The following is a 12,333-nucleotide window of genomic DNA, read 5'->3' as shown; positions in this document are numbered from 1 at the left end:
AATGTGGATAGCTTCATTATTAAGTCAGTACTGAGCTCTGGGTTCAGGAGCTACTTCAATATTTATGATGGCGAGCCATTGAGGTAGATGCTAAGAGACAACTCATGTCTTCAAATCATGCACACATGTGCTTCCCAAAGCCTTTGTGGCCTTTAAATCAAAAAAGAAGGTTGTCAGAGTCCAGGTGGGCTATATTCTAAGTTTTGGTCTCCATCACATGCTAGGAGAGAAAGCACAGTTGTTTAGCCCTCATACAGCATCATTAAAGACACTCATGGAGAAACAAGAGTCTTCCCAAACCCACTGAATAGCCAGAGATGCTGCCAAAGTGCTGGAATTAGAGGTGTGTATAATAACACTCAGATTATATGGTACTGGGAATGGATCCAGGGCTTCTTGCATTCCAGGCAAGCAATTGAGCTATATCCAGTAGCCTACTATTGGACCCTTGCTTTTAAAAATAAAGATCTTATTTTATTTTTATTTGTGTGTATACATCTGTTTCTGTATGCCCAAGTTGACCACAGTTGTTCAAAAATGTCAGAAAAAGGCTTAGATCCTCTGGAGCTGGAGTTATAGGCATTTATGTGCCCTTGAACTTGGATACTGGGAATTAAAATCCACTTTTACAAATGCAGCAAGCGTCCTTAGCTGTTAGGCACCCCTACCTACCCCAAGTCCTTTGGATCCTTCTTTGTAGTAGTTTTAGCTCTTCTCTGAAGGTCTGGATTTGGTTGGACTGGGCCACACTTTAGAAGCAGGGATGGATGGTATCCTAGCTTGGTTGGTTTGTCTCTTTCTTGCCATTCAGGTCTCCATCTCTCTGTGATCTTAATCTAATCTTATTGCCCTTTAAAAAAATTGCTCCAATCATTTTTGAATACTAAATATAGTCACCGATGATGATATTTTGAAGTTTCTATCAAACTGGGTAAAGCATATGTTCTTATGCCCTGCATATAATAAATGAAAAGGAAATTTTAAATCCTTTTTCAAGAATTATTCCATGTGGCCAGCTTGATTGCATTTATATTTAATCTACAAAGAAACACATGTACACACACACACACACACACAAACACACAAGCTCATTAGAACTTTTTACTCTAGAGTATAAACGGTTCTCAAACATGCAGTTTGCCACTCTTACAAAAACAATATTAGATTATTTAAGGACTGAATATATTTTTTTTAATTTATGATGAAGTGGATTCTTTTTGGTTTTTTTTGTTTGTTTTGGTTTGGTTTGGTTTTTTGTTTTGTTTTGTTTTTGTTTTTGTTTGTTTGTTTGTTTTGGAGACAGGGTTTCTCTGTATAGCTCTGGCTGTCCTGGAACTCACTCTGTAGACCAGGCTGGCCTCGAACTCAGAAATCCGCCTGCCTCTGCCTCCCAAGTGCTGGGATTAAAGGTGTGCACTACCACCGCCCAAGGACTGAATATTTTATAGAAAATAATACATTTATTACAAATATTTTTTAAAGTTATACTAATGAAGAAACACTTATGAACTCACCTTGAGTGTTTGTTCAGCAGAGAGGGCAGCAGCAGGTAGTATGTGTGTATGCGTGTGGGAAAACAGAGAAACTTTAGAATATTTCTGTATCTCTTTCATGGTCAAGAGTCATAATGATTGTGGGAGCTTCAGAACTCAATTTAGAGAGATAACATATCAGTTAGGATTGTGTCCAACTGTTACACTTGTACAGAACAGGACCAAATAAACTGGGCACAGGAAAAAGCTGTCTCCTTACATCCATTCAGTACAGCCTTGTAGCTATGCTAAAATTGATTGGTATTAATGGGTAAATAGAGCAGAGAGTGACCAAAATGAGCAATATGAATTGGCTGTGGTTTTACTAGTTATATCTCAGGATTTGAGGTGAATATATAATTGTGGTTTCTGGAATAACTTATCTTTTCCCACTAATGGCTGTTTGCTCAAATGCTTCATGGTCATATGGAAGCCATGACTCTGACTTAACTCCCAATGTGATAAATTGATGGTATACTGAGGGCCATTGTCATTGGCCTTGTTTGGTGGCTACTTCAATGTTTCTCACACAACTCTTCTGTTTGTTCTCACATTCCTTTGCTACCAAAGAGAATTAGCTCTTTAGAAACAGGTGGATTTGTCTGTCTTGCTATGAGCATAGTAGTTCGAAGACCAACTGCTTCCACCTTTCTGAACTTGGGATATTTAGCCAAAAAGCCATAAAGTTTGATTTAGAAAGGGCAATAAAATCCTGGGATTGTTGATCATAATAAGCACATACTTCAAGCCAAAACCCCAATAATGGGTCCAGCAAATGATGCTAGGAATGTCTTTCTTTTCTCCACTTAATGAAGTTTTTTAAGCAGAGTTTCTTGAAAATAATTCAGTGAAAGAGAGTATAGAGCTCATTGTGCCCAACAAGGAGAATGGAATACAGGCCTCCTTCCTTGGCATAGCAGTGGCAGATTCTTTTTCATAATTTGCAAACTCTTTTCTTACTGTCATTCCACCTTTGCCAGGAGATCCCTGAGGCCTTTCTTGGAACTCAAGGCTGCTTTTTTTTGCCAAAGGTATCTTCCAGAAAATTACTCTGGGAAATCTCCTGGTGAAACATTCCCTGTTTTCCCACAACAATCAAGCAGTCCTTACTTGGTCTTGTTGCCATTCACATTCCTACTACAAGTGGAAACTTGTGGATGATGACCATGATGTAGCTGCAGGAGTGTTTGTGCCTTGCCCTAGTACACATACTTCCTACAGTGCAAAAGCTGGTGATATGGTAGCATACTCAGTTCTTTCAAAAGGGTGTTTGGAGACCAAGTGTCTTTTGCTAAGTGAAGCTTTTAAGATCAGCCTGAACTTCTTAAACTTCTCTGAAATGACTTCTGTTTCAACGTTTTATCTGTTTTTCATTTAGAAGTGACAATGAAGGAGGATGTGAGAATTCTGTATTTCAAAGATAGCATAGTGATATATATATATCTGTAACTCAGAGCCCTGAGATCATTCCAGAGGGAAAGGGAACAGCTTGGCAACATTACATGCATTATAGAAACATTAGTCCAGGGGCATTAACTCAGTGACCATTCCCACAGCCCCCAGAGGAGGCTCCACCCCCAGGCACCCTAGCAAACCCACGATCTTAGAATCAGGGATGAGGAGAATACTACATCTGTCCCAATACCACCAGGAATAACTGGGACCAGCAGGATCCAGGCACTCAGGATCCCCACCCAACCAGTGGCTCAGGTTCCTTCCAGTCTGCCCTGTCTACCTTGGGCTAGAACTCTGCAGCCAATCCCAAAGCCAGCAGAGCTTGATCACACCAGGAGCTCAGAGGCAGGTTGATACCCATGAACACTAACACTCCCAGAATCTCAGGATCCCAGGATTCCGGAATCACAGGATCACAGAGACAGCTGGACTCTGAGGAGTTTTGACTCAACCAGGATCACAGGAAGGGCAGGCTCCAGTCAGATATAACTAAGGCAGGGAGCACTAGAGATGGTGGGAGGCAAGCTTAAGAGCAGAAGCAACAGAAACCAAGGTTACTTGGCCTCATCAGAACCCAATTCTCCCACCAAAACAAGTCCTGAATACACCATCACACTAGAAAAGCAAGATTCAGATCTAAAGTCACTTCTCATGAAGATGATGGAGGACTTTAAGAAGGACATAAATAACTCTCTTAAAGAAATACAGGAGAACACAGGTAAAGAGGTAGAAGCCCTTAAAGAGGAAACTCAAAAATCCCTTAAAGAATTAGAGGAAAACACAATCAAATTGACGAAGGAAATGAGCAAAACCATCCAAGATCTAAAAATGGAAATAGAAACAATAAAGAAATCAAAAAGGGAGACAACCCTGGAGTTAGAAAACCTAGGAAAGAAATCAGGAGTTATAGATGCAAGTATCACCAACAGAATACAAGAGATAGAAAAGAGAATCTCAGGTGTAGAAGATACCATAGGAAACATTGACACAATCAAAGAAACAATCAAAGAAAATGCAAAATGCAAAAAGCTCCTAACACAAAACATCCAGGAAATCCAGGACACAATGAGAAGACCAAACCTGAGGGTACAGAAGAGAACAAAGATTCCCAACTTAAAGGGCCAGTAAATATCTTCAATAAAGTTATAGAAGAAAACTTCCCTCACCTAAAGAAAGAGATGCCCATGAACATACAAGAAGCCTACCAAACTCCAAATAGACTGGACCAGAAAAGAAATTCCTCCCAATACATAATAATCAAAACTACCAAATGCACAAATCAAAGAAAGAATATTAAAAGCAGTAAGGGAAAAAAGGTCAAGTAACATATAAAGGCAAACCTATTAGAATTATACCAGACTTTTCACCAGACTATGAAAGCCAGAAGATCCTGGACAGATTTCATACAGACACTAAGAGAACATAAATGCCAGCCCAGACAATTATACCCAACAAAACTTTCAATTACCATACAAGGAGAAAACAAGATATTCCACGACAAAACCAATTTACACATTATCTATCAACAAATCCAGTCCTACAAAGGATAATAGATGGAAAACAGCAATGCAGAGGGAAACTACACCCTAGAAAAACCAAGAAAGTAATATTTCAACAAACCCAAAAGTAGATAGGCACACAAACATAATTTCACCTCTAACAACAAAAATAACAGGAAGTAACATCTGTTCACATCAATGGACTGAATTACCTAATAAAAACACATAGACTATTAAGACTGGATGATTAAACAGGTCCCAACATTTTGCTGTATACAGGGAATGCAGCTCAGTGACAAAGATAGGCACTACCTCAGAGTAAGAGGTTGCAATAAAATTCTCCAAGCAAATTGTCCCAAGAAACAAGCTAAAGTAGCCATTCTACTATCAAATAAAATAAGTCTCCCATTCTGTAAGCTTCAATGCCCTACTCACAATGCCGAAGGCAATTAGTCTGGATAGGTAACATTCTTTACGAAATTCCAAGCCAGGGTTTGGCTAAGATGTTGGAACATTGGTAAAGGTCAGAGAGCAATGTCCAATTTTGTCTAGCTATTAATAAATCATATCTTGGTGGGCGAGTTCGCAAGGACATATCTGGGCTACTTCTGAGTTAGGGGATGCCAGGACTGACTAAATACCCAGGAGGCACAAACTCCCTTTGAAGTCATAACACCTCTTGTCCTCGATCAGGCTTTTACCCCTGATATTGTAGACGTAACTGGAGTACACGAGTGGGGTGACATGCAACCCCATGGGAAGAACAACTTTATCAACCAACCAGATACCCCAGAACTCCTAGGGACTACACCATATACAAAAGAGTACACATGGCTCCAGCTGCATATGTAGCAGATGATGTCCCTGCCATGCATCAATGAAAGGAGAGTTCCTTGGTCCTTTGGTCCCCCAATATGGGGGAATTGAGGGCTTTGAGGTGTGAGTGGGTGGGTGGGTTGAGGAACACCCTCATAGAAGCACTGGGAGGGAGGATGTGATGGGGTGTTTCCGGGAGAGAGGGAAACTGGGAAAGGAGATAACATTTGAATTGTAAATAAAGAAAATATCCTATTAAAAAACCAAAAAGACAACAATAAAACAAACAAACAAAACACTAGTCTAGACTAGAAGATGATTAGGGGGACCAAATACCTCATAAGTTTTGAGGAGTTAGGATAATGTTGTCATAACTACTTTTTCATTGTAGTGATAAAACAACATAGCCAAAACAACTTGTCTAAGAAAGGGTTTATTTAGGCTTACAGCTCCAATGTCTAGAGTCCTTGAGTGTCTAGGGAAGTCATGGTAGCAGGTACAAGAAGCTGGGGTTCACATCTTAAATCTCAAGCAGAGAATAAATAGTGAGAATGGCATGGCTTTGAAAACTCAAAGACTGCCCCCAAGGACATGCTTCTTCCAGCATGGCCACTCAACTCCAAGAGTGTCGTCTTCTGGGAACAGGCATTCAAACATCTGAGCCTCGGGAGTACATTCTTACCAATCACTACAACCAGGAAGTAAGGACATCACTGTTCATGTTCCAGGAGATGAGACAAGGGGACAGGACCCGGGTGAGAGCTCCACTGCACTGAAGGAAACAGTGTGAAACCTTCCTCTGCACCTGAGCCAGAGGGTCTGGCATGATGGCTCAGTGTTTCTGCACCTTGGCTACCTGTGAGAATCTAGAGCATGGTTGCTTTCTGTGCTGAGATTCAAGGCCTCCTATCTCCAGAGCCTTTAAGCTCAGTCTTCTGGGTGAGGCCTACACACACACCACTAATATATTGTGCATACTGGAAGGGGAGATACAGTGATATATTGTCATACATGTATGTGTAGAATATGTGTGTATGTGTGTGTGTGAGGAGGACATTAGCTATCCTGCTTTATAATTCTATACCTTATTCCCTTCAGACAGAGCATCTCTTCAGTCATTGTATTTCAGCTAGGCTGGATGGCCAGCAAGCTCCAGTGTTCCTCCTGCCTTTGTTTGTCCCCCACCCCCACCCTCAGTGCTGGAATTACAGGCATTTCTGGCCATAAGTGGCTTTTATGTGGGTGTTAGGAGCACAACAATTATTTTTGACCTTGAGGTGATAGACTTACTTCTGTACATATCAAACTGCCAATGTGATGGAAATGAGGATGAAGAACATTAATTCACAACATCTATGTGTGGGAAGCTATGTAAATAAGGGGATTCTAGAGACAGAGGTTTAACCTAGGAGATCAATATCATGCTCTAGGACAAAGTCCCACAGACCTTGGACACAAAAGATCTACAAATCTGGTTCCTTCTTTTTCTAAATAAGTTTCTTCTAGGAAATAACCACATCTATGATACCTTGCCTCATAAAGATTAGGATGTCCTGTCTTCATTGTCCACAGAAATATACAAGAAGATAGGTCTTTTCATGTCTGGCTCTGACTGCAGGATTTTGGTACCTATGTTCAAGGTCTGACCTGAAGGGCCAGAGGTATATCCATGTCGGGCCCAGTCTAGAAATAAGTCCTGCAGCAAGTGTGTAACCAATCCCATACCATATGGCATGTCAGCCTTGCACAGAGATTGAAGGATAATCAACACATATAAGTTGGTTGAGATTATCTCTTAGGACATTGTGGACAGCAGATCCCTAATACCTGTCATCACACCCCACAGAGATTGCTTTTCAATTTCCTTTATTTATTTTGAATCTTAATCTTGCTTCTTAATTCAAAGCATTCATCCCGAGTGGATTCAGAGATTCAAATCCGATGATATATTTTTGCTTGTTTAGAACTTTTGGGGGAGCAGAAAGAAGTTGTCAACTGAGGTTTTGAATAATATCTTGTTTGACATTTTTGACTCAAAGTAGGCTGAAGTACATCAGTATGTGCACACTGTCACAGAAGGATGCACTGTGTATATAAATAGCTGTAGACTAAAACAACCAAGTGTTCGGAGAAGAGCAACAGCAAACAAAATACAGTGCTAGGGTTAGGGATAAGGGTAGGAAAAAAGGGAAGAAAGACATTTCAGAGTCTCAGCTGCATCTCAGTGCTGGATACTGTGTACATAGAGCCCCAGCTTTGTCCCAGCAGTTATATATGGAGACACCAAAAAATGCAGCTTGATTATGTTAGCTACTAAATAGTAGGCAGTTATTCTTAATTCTATGCTCTCCACTTCCTTTGTTGTCATGGTAGCTTCTATTGTATCTTCCTTTTTCTTTAACCTGAACTATTATCATTTTCATTAAATAAAAGGTAATTTGAGATACATTAGGTTTGTATTTTTCCATAGCATTTTAAATATTATCTCTAGAGGTCATAAACCCTTTCCATGGACTCTTATCACACACCTATTAAGTACATCAGGGGTGTCAGGACCTGTAGATGACTGTGGCCCTCGTATTGGCCAGAGGCTTCCAGAGAACAGAACCATGTATGGGTATGTTTATGGATACACTTACACACTTACATGAAAATGCCTACACACACATATACACATGTAGAGAGACAGAAAGAGAGAGAGAGAAAGGGGGGGGGGAGAGAAATTGAGTGTACATGATAGAGTGATGAGGCAGTTGAGTATGCAAACTAGAAGCTCTAGGGGAACCAGTATACAGCTTCCACTCCAGTCTGGAGGTCTGTGGTCTAGCAGAGTTAGGAGAGTCCAGCCTACATGCTCCTAGCATGGAGACCTGGCAGGGCAAGTGTTTTAGTTCCTTCTGATGGGTATTTAGGAGGAAAACTCTGAAGTCCAAAAACAAATGTTGTCAGGCAAGGACTTTTTTTTTCTTCAGAGGAATAGTTAACCTCTCTGTTGTACCCTCTTCCTACACCTTTTTGATAACTGGATAGGCTCATTCACACTGGAGAAGAGTTATTTCTTTACTCAGTAGACTGATACAAATGTTTATCTCATTTTGAAAAATATCATCATTGAAACACCAATTGTCTGGAAACCTGATGGGCCAGTCAAATTGACATATAAAATTAACTATCAGCAGGTCAGTGGTGGCGCACGCCTTTAATCTCAACAATTGGGAGGCAGAGGCAGGTCAGCCTGGTCTACAGAGTGAGTTCCAGGACGGCCAGGGCTATACAGAGAAACCTTGTCTCAAGAAACAAACAAACAAAAAAAAATTAAATTAACCATCAAAGTCTCCCATCAGATACAAGTTTGGTATAAAATATGTATGAACTCAAGACTAGGAAATTAGAAACTTGCAAAACGTTAGACTTCATGGCCACTTCAAGCATCTGATCCCTAGACTCATCTTGTTGAGTGTGGTGTACACTGATTTGCTTATGTGCACTAAAGAGTTTCATGTGGGAAAGCTTTGTACTATACTGTACAATACTGTACTGAATTGTACTATACTATACTATACTATACTATACTATACTATAGTAGGAGATTCTAGGAACAAGTTTTTGTACTCATTGGATAGCAAGGAGAATAGCCGGGTTTTCACAGTTGATAGCTTAAGAAAACATGGTATTGACATACCTAAAGAGGAGGCTATGACCACAGCGATAAGTTGTTCTTCACTGTTGTTATCCACCTCCCTCCAACCCTCAAAGATTGAGTAAAGCTCAATGAGCATAGTTAGGAACCAACACACCATGACCAAATTAAAAAATCTAAATAAAGAGAGCAGTCTGACAGCAGGGCAAACCAATGGGACCTCAAATCTAGTTGCTCAGTGATGATACTGGACAGCCAGGTTACCAGAGGTGTCCTCTGCATAGGAAGCTAAAGCTGAAAGTGGTCTGCATTTCCCTCCTTTCTGTTTTCTTTCTTTTCTTTGTTTCTTCCTTTCTTCTTCCTCCTTCTCCTCTTCTTCTCCACCCGCTTCCTCCTCGTCGTTCTCCTCTCCCCCCCATTTTATCTTAACATGGTCTAACTATGTTTTTCTGGCTGTTCTAGAACTCAATATATAGACCTAGCTGTCTTCAATTTCTCAGAGGTCTGTCTGTCTGTGCTGGCATTAGAGGTTTGTGCCCCCCTCCCCCAGCTTCTTTCCTTTTCAAAGAAGAAATTAGTTGGTAAGTGAAGGGTTTGTACAAGGTGATATGGCCTCAAAACAGATTGAATAAACACTCATTGTCCATTATTGGAACATCTTCCATTCCTGGCTGTGGGCAAAATATTATTATTCCCAATTTAGGTGTCATTTCTTCTCATAAAGCATTTCCTTTTTTTTTTTTTCTATGTATTTACAGATAACAAATTGAGTTTAGTTAGAACCAAATGGGACTGAGTAATGGCCAGAAATGGATTCAACAAGAATGCTATTTTTCATAAGCACATGATTAAAGCTTGTATGTTTTATAAATAGGTTTGTGGGTCTGTGAGAAAAGGAGAAAGTGGATGGGAATGGGCCGTGGTGACAGACCTGATTTTTGTGTTTTCCTGTGTTTGCGCTTTGACATAGCAAAGGCAGTAGACAAGGAAGTGGGAGATGCCCTGTGTCAAAATTACATCAGAGGAAGCAAAAGCATGTGGCCACTTGCTTGCACACTCTACTCCTATGCTCAGAACATCTGGCATTTTAGTACCACCTAAGATTCTATCTGCAACTCCTCTTACCATCTTTGGGATGGGTATCATAGGAACTCCTAGATACCAAGTGCCTCCTAGCTCTTTGTGTTTGGACGTCTTATTCAAGCCTCCAACCTTATTGCTATGCTACCACTCCTGTCCCTGTTTCACAGAATAGATTCAAAGCTCAGAGCATTAAAGCAAACAGCTATCCCACTTTGCTACATTTCCACGGTCCCTTAGGACCTTGTGTCTTCAGAGCTTCCTAAATTCTGTACTTAGGTTCCTAATTTCTTTGATGTGATAAATGGCCCTCTCCCTTTCTGGCCCAAAGACCTTGAACTCAGTCCCTTATGTGAGATCATGGTCAGGTGTGGCAACAAGGATAGTTTATTTCCTGCTGATTCCCTCTGTGAACTTTCATACTGCCTTTCTCTCTGTCTGTATGGGAATAGTGATGTATAATTAAGGCACTATATTTGTGTAGCAAGAACCCCTGTTAGTTCCGACATGCCTTGGGAGTCTGCCTTCTCTTGCTAACTAAGGCTACCTTCTCTTGCTAACTAGATGTTCATCTTTGTTTACTCTACTGTAGGCTCCATGTTCACTAAGTATTTTAGCTCCTTGCCTGGTTTTGTTTGTTAGTTCGTTTTGTTTTGTTTTTTGGTTGTTGTTGTAACATCCCATGGTCTTAAACCCTCTTTGAATCTGAGGATGACCCTGAAGTTTTCATCCTCTTAAGTGCTGGGGTTATGGGCACTCACCATGGCTAGGTGCATCATCAAAGGAGGCTAAGGGCCTAAACTTGTCTGACAGTGGAAGGAAGCGTGGAGGCTGACTTCAAAATCTGGGCAGGAAACTCCTAATTAATCAGCCAGTTATAGTGCACTTCTGATTCACCCGGGATTTCATGTCATCTGGAGATTTTTTCTTAATCTTTTATTTATTGTTCAGGGTAGTGGAATTCAGTGAGCCCTGTTTGTTTCATTGCTAGATATGTAGTGTATGCAGTTAAACCTATAGTTAACTAGAGTTAAACCTATAGTTAACCTATAGTTAAACCTATAGTTGGTGCTAAATATAGTAGCAGATATCTGTAAAAGACATCAAACCCTGGGCCGAGGCACTGCAGCATGGGCAGTACAGGTGGAAATGGCATGTGATTCATGGCCAGCTTTGATTATCAAGCTTTATAATTCTTCCTGAAACAGCTTCGAATCTCAGACTGGAAAATGTGGGTTGTATAACAACAGAAGTTCATTTTAGCAGACTAGGGAGATGGTCATTCTCCGGTCATGAGAGTTATGGGTTGGAAGCTTCTAGATAGTTGCCGCTGCCTTAAACCTGGGTGTCAGCAGAGTAGGAACAGGAAAAGGAGACAGCTTCAGGTGCGTCTGGTGTCTCTGGAACTCCAAATAATCAGCATTCGTTAGGCCCTGAGTTTATACAATGAGATATGCTAATTGTCTTTGGGTAGTGGTATTTTCAGATTATAAAAATTAAAAAAAGAAAAGAAAACCAAATGGCCAGCCTTGAAACATTATACAGGCAGAGGAGGGCTTCCACAGGCAGAGGAGGGCCTTCCCCAGGCAGAGGAGGGCCTGCACAGGCAGAGGAGGGCTTCCACAGGCAGAGGAGGGCCTCCCCAGGCAGAGGAGGGCTTCCACAGGCAGAGGAGGGCCTCCCCAGGCAGAGGAGGGCCTCCCCAGGCAGAGGAGGGCCTCCCCAGGCAGAGGAGGGCCTGCACAAGCAGAGGAGGGCCTCCACAGGCAGAGGAGGGCTTCCACAGGCAGAGTAGGGCCTCCACAGGCAGAGGAGGGCTTCCACAGGCAGAGGAGGGCTTGCACAGGCAGAGGAGGGCCTCCACAGGCAGAGGAGGGCTTCCACAGGCAGAGGAGGGCCTCCACAGGCAGAGGAGGGCTTCCACAGGCAGAGGAGGGCCTCCCCAGGCAGAGGAGGGCCTCCCCAGGCAGAGGAGGGCCTGCACAGGCAGAGGAGGGCTTCCACAGGCAATGGAGGGCCTCCCCAGGCAGAGGAGGGCCTGCACAGGCAGAGGAGGGCTTGCACAGGCAGAGGAGGGCCTCCCCAGGCAGAGGAGGGCCTCCACAGGCAGAGGAGGGCCTCCCCAGGCAGAGGAGGGCTTCCACAGGCAGAGGAGGGCCTGCACAAGCAGAGGAGGGCCTCCACAGGCAGAGGAGGGCCTCCCCAGGCAGAGGAGGGCCTGCACAGGCAGAGGAGGGCTTGCACAGGCAGAGGAGGGCTTCCACAGGCAGAGGAGGGCTTGCACAGGCAGAGGAGGGCCTCCCCAGGCAGA

The 12,333-nt window shown here is 42.3% G+C and overlaps 1 protein-coding gene across 11 annotated transcripts in view; it reads left to right on the top strand.

Moving 5' to 3' along the window:
- The window catches only part of Large1 (LARGE xylosyl- and glucuronyltransferase 1), a 503,421-nt gene that overhangs the window by 228,666 nt on the left and 262,422 nt on the right, over nt 1–12,333 (top strand). The gene's annotated exons all lie outside the window — the stretch shown is intronic.

The sequence above is a fragment of the Mastomys coucha genome, unplaced genomic scaffold (assembly GCF_008632895.1).
Source record: "Mastomys coucha isolate ucsf_1 unplaced genomic scaffold, UCSF_Mcou_1 pScaffold22, whole genome shotgun sequence".
Taxonomy (NCBI): Eukaryota; Metazoa; Chordata; class Mammalia; order Rodentia; family Muridae; genus Mastomys; species Mastomys coucha.
This window is presented reverse-complemented; position numbering and strand designations above follow the sequence as displayed.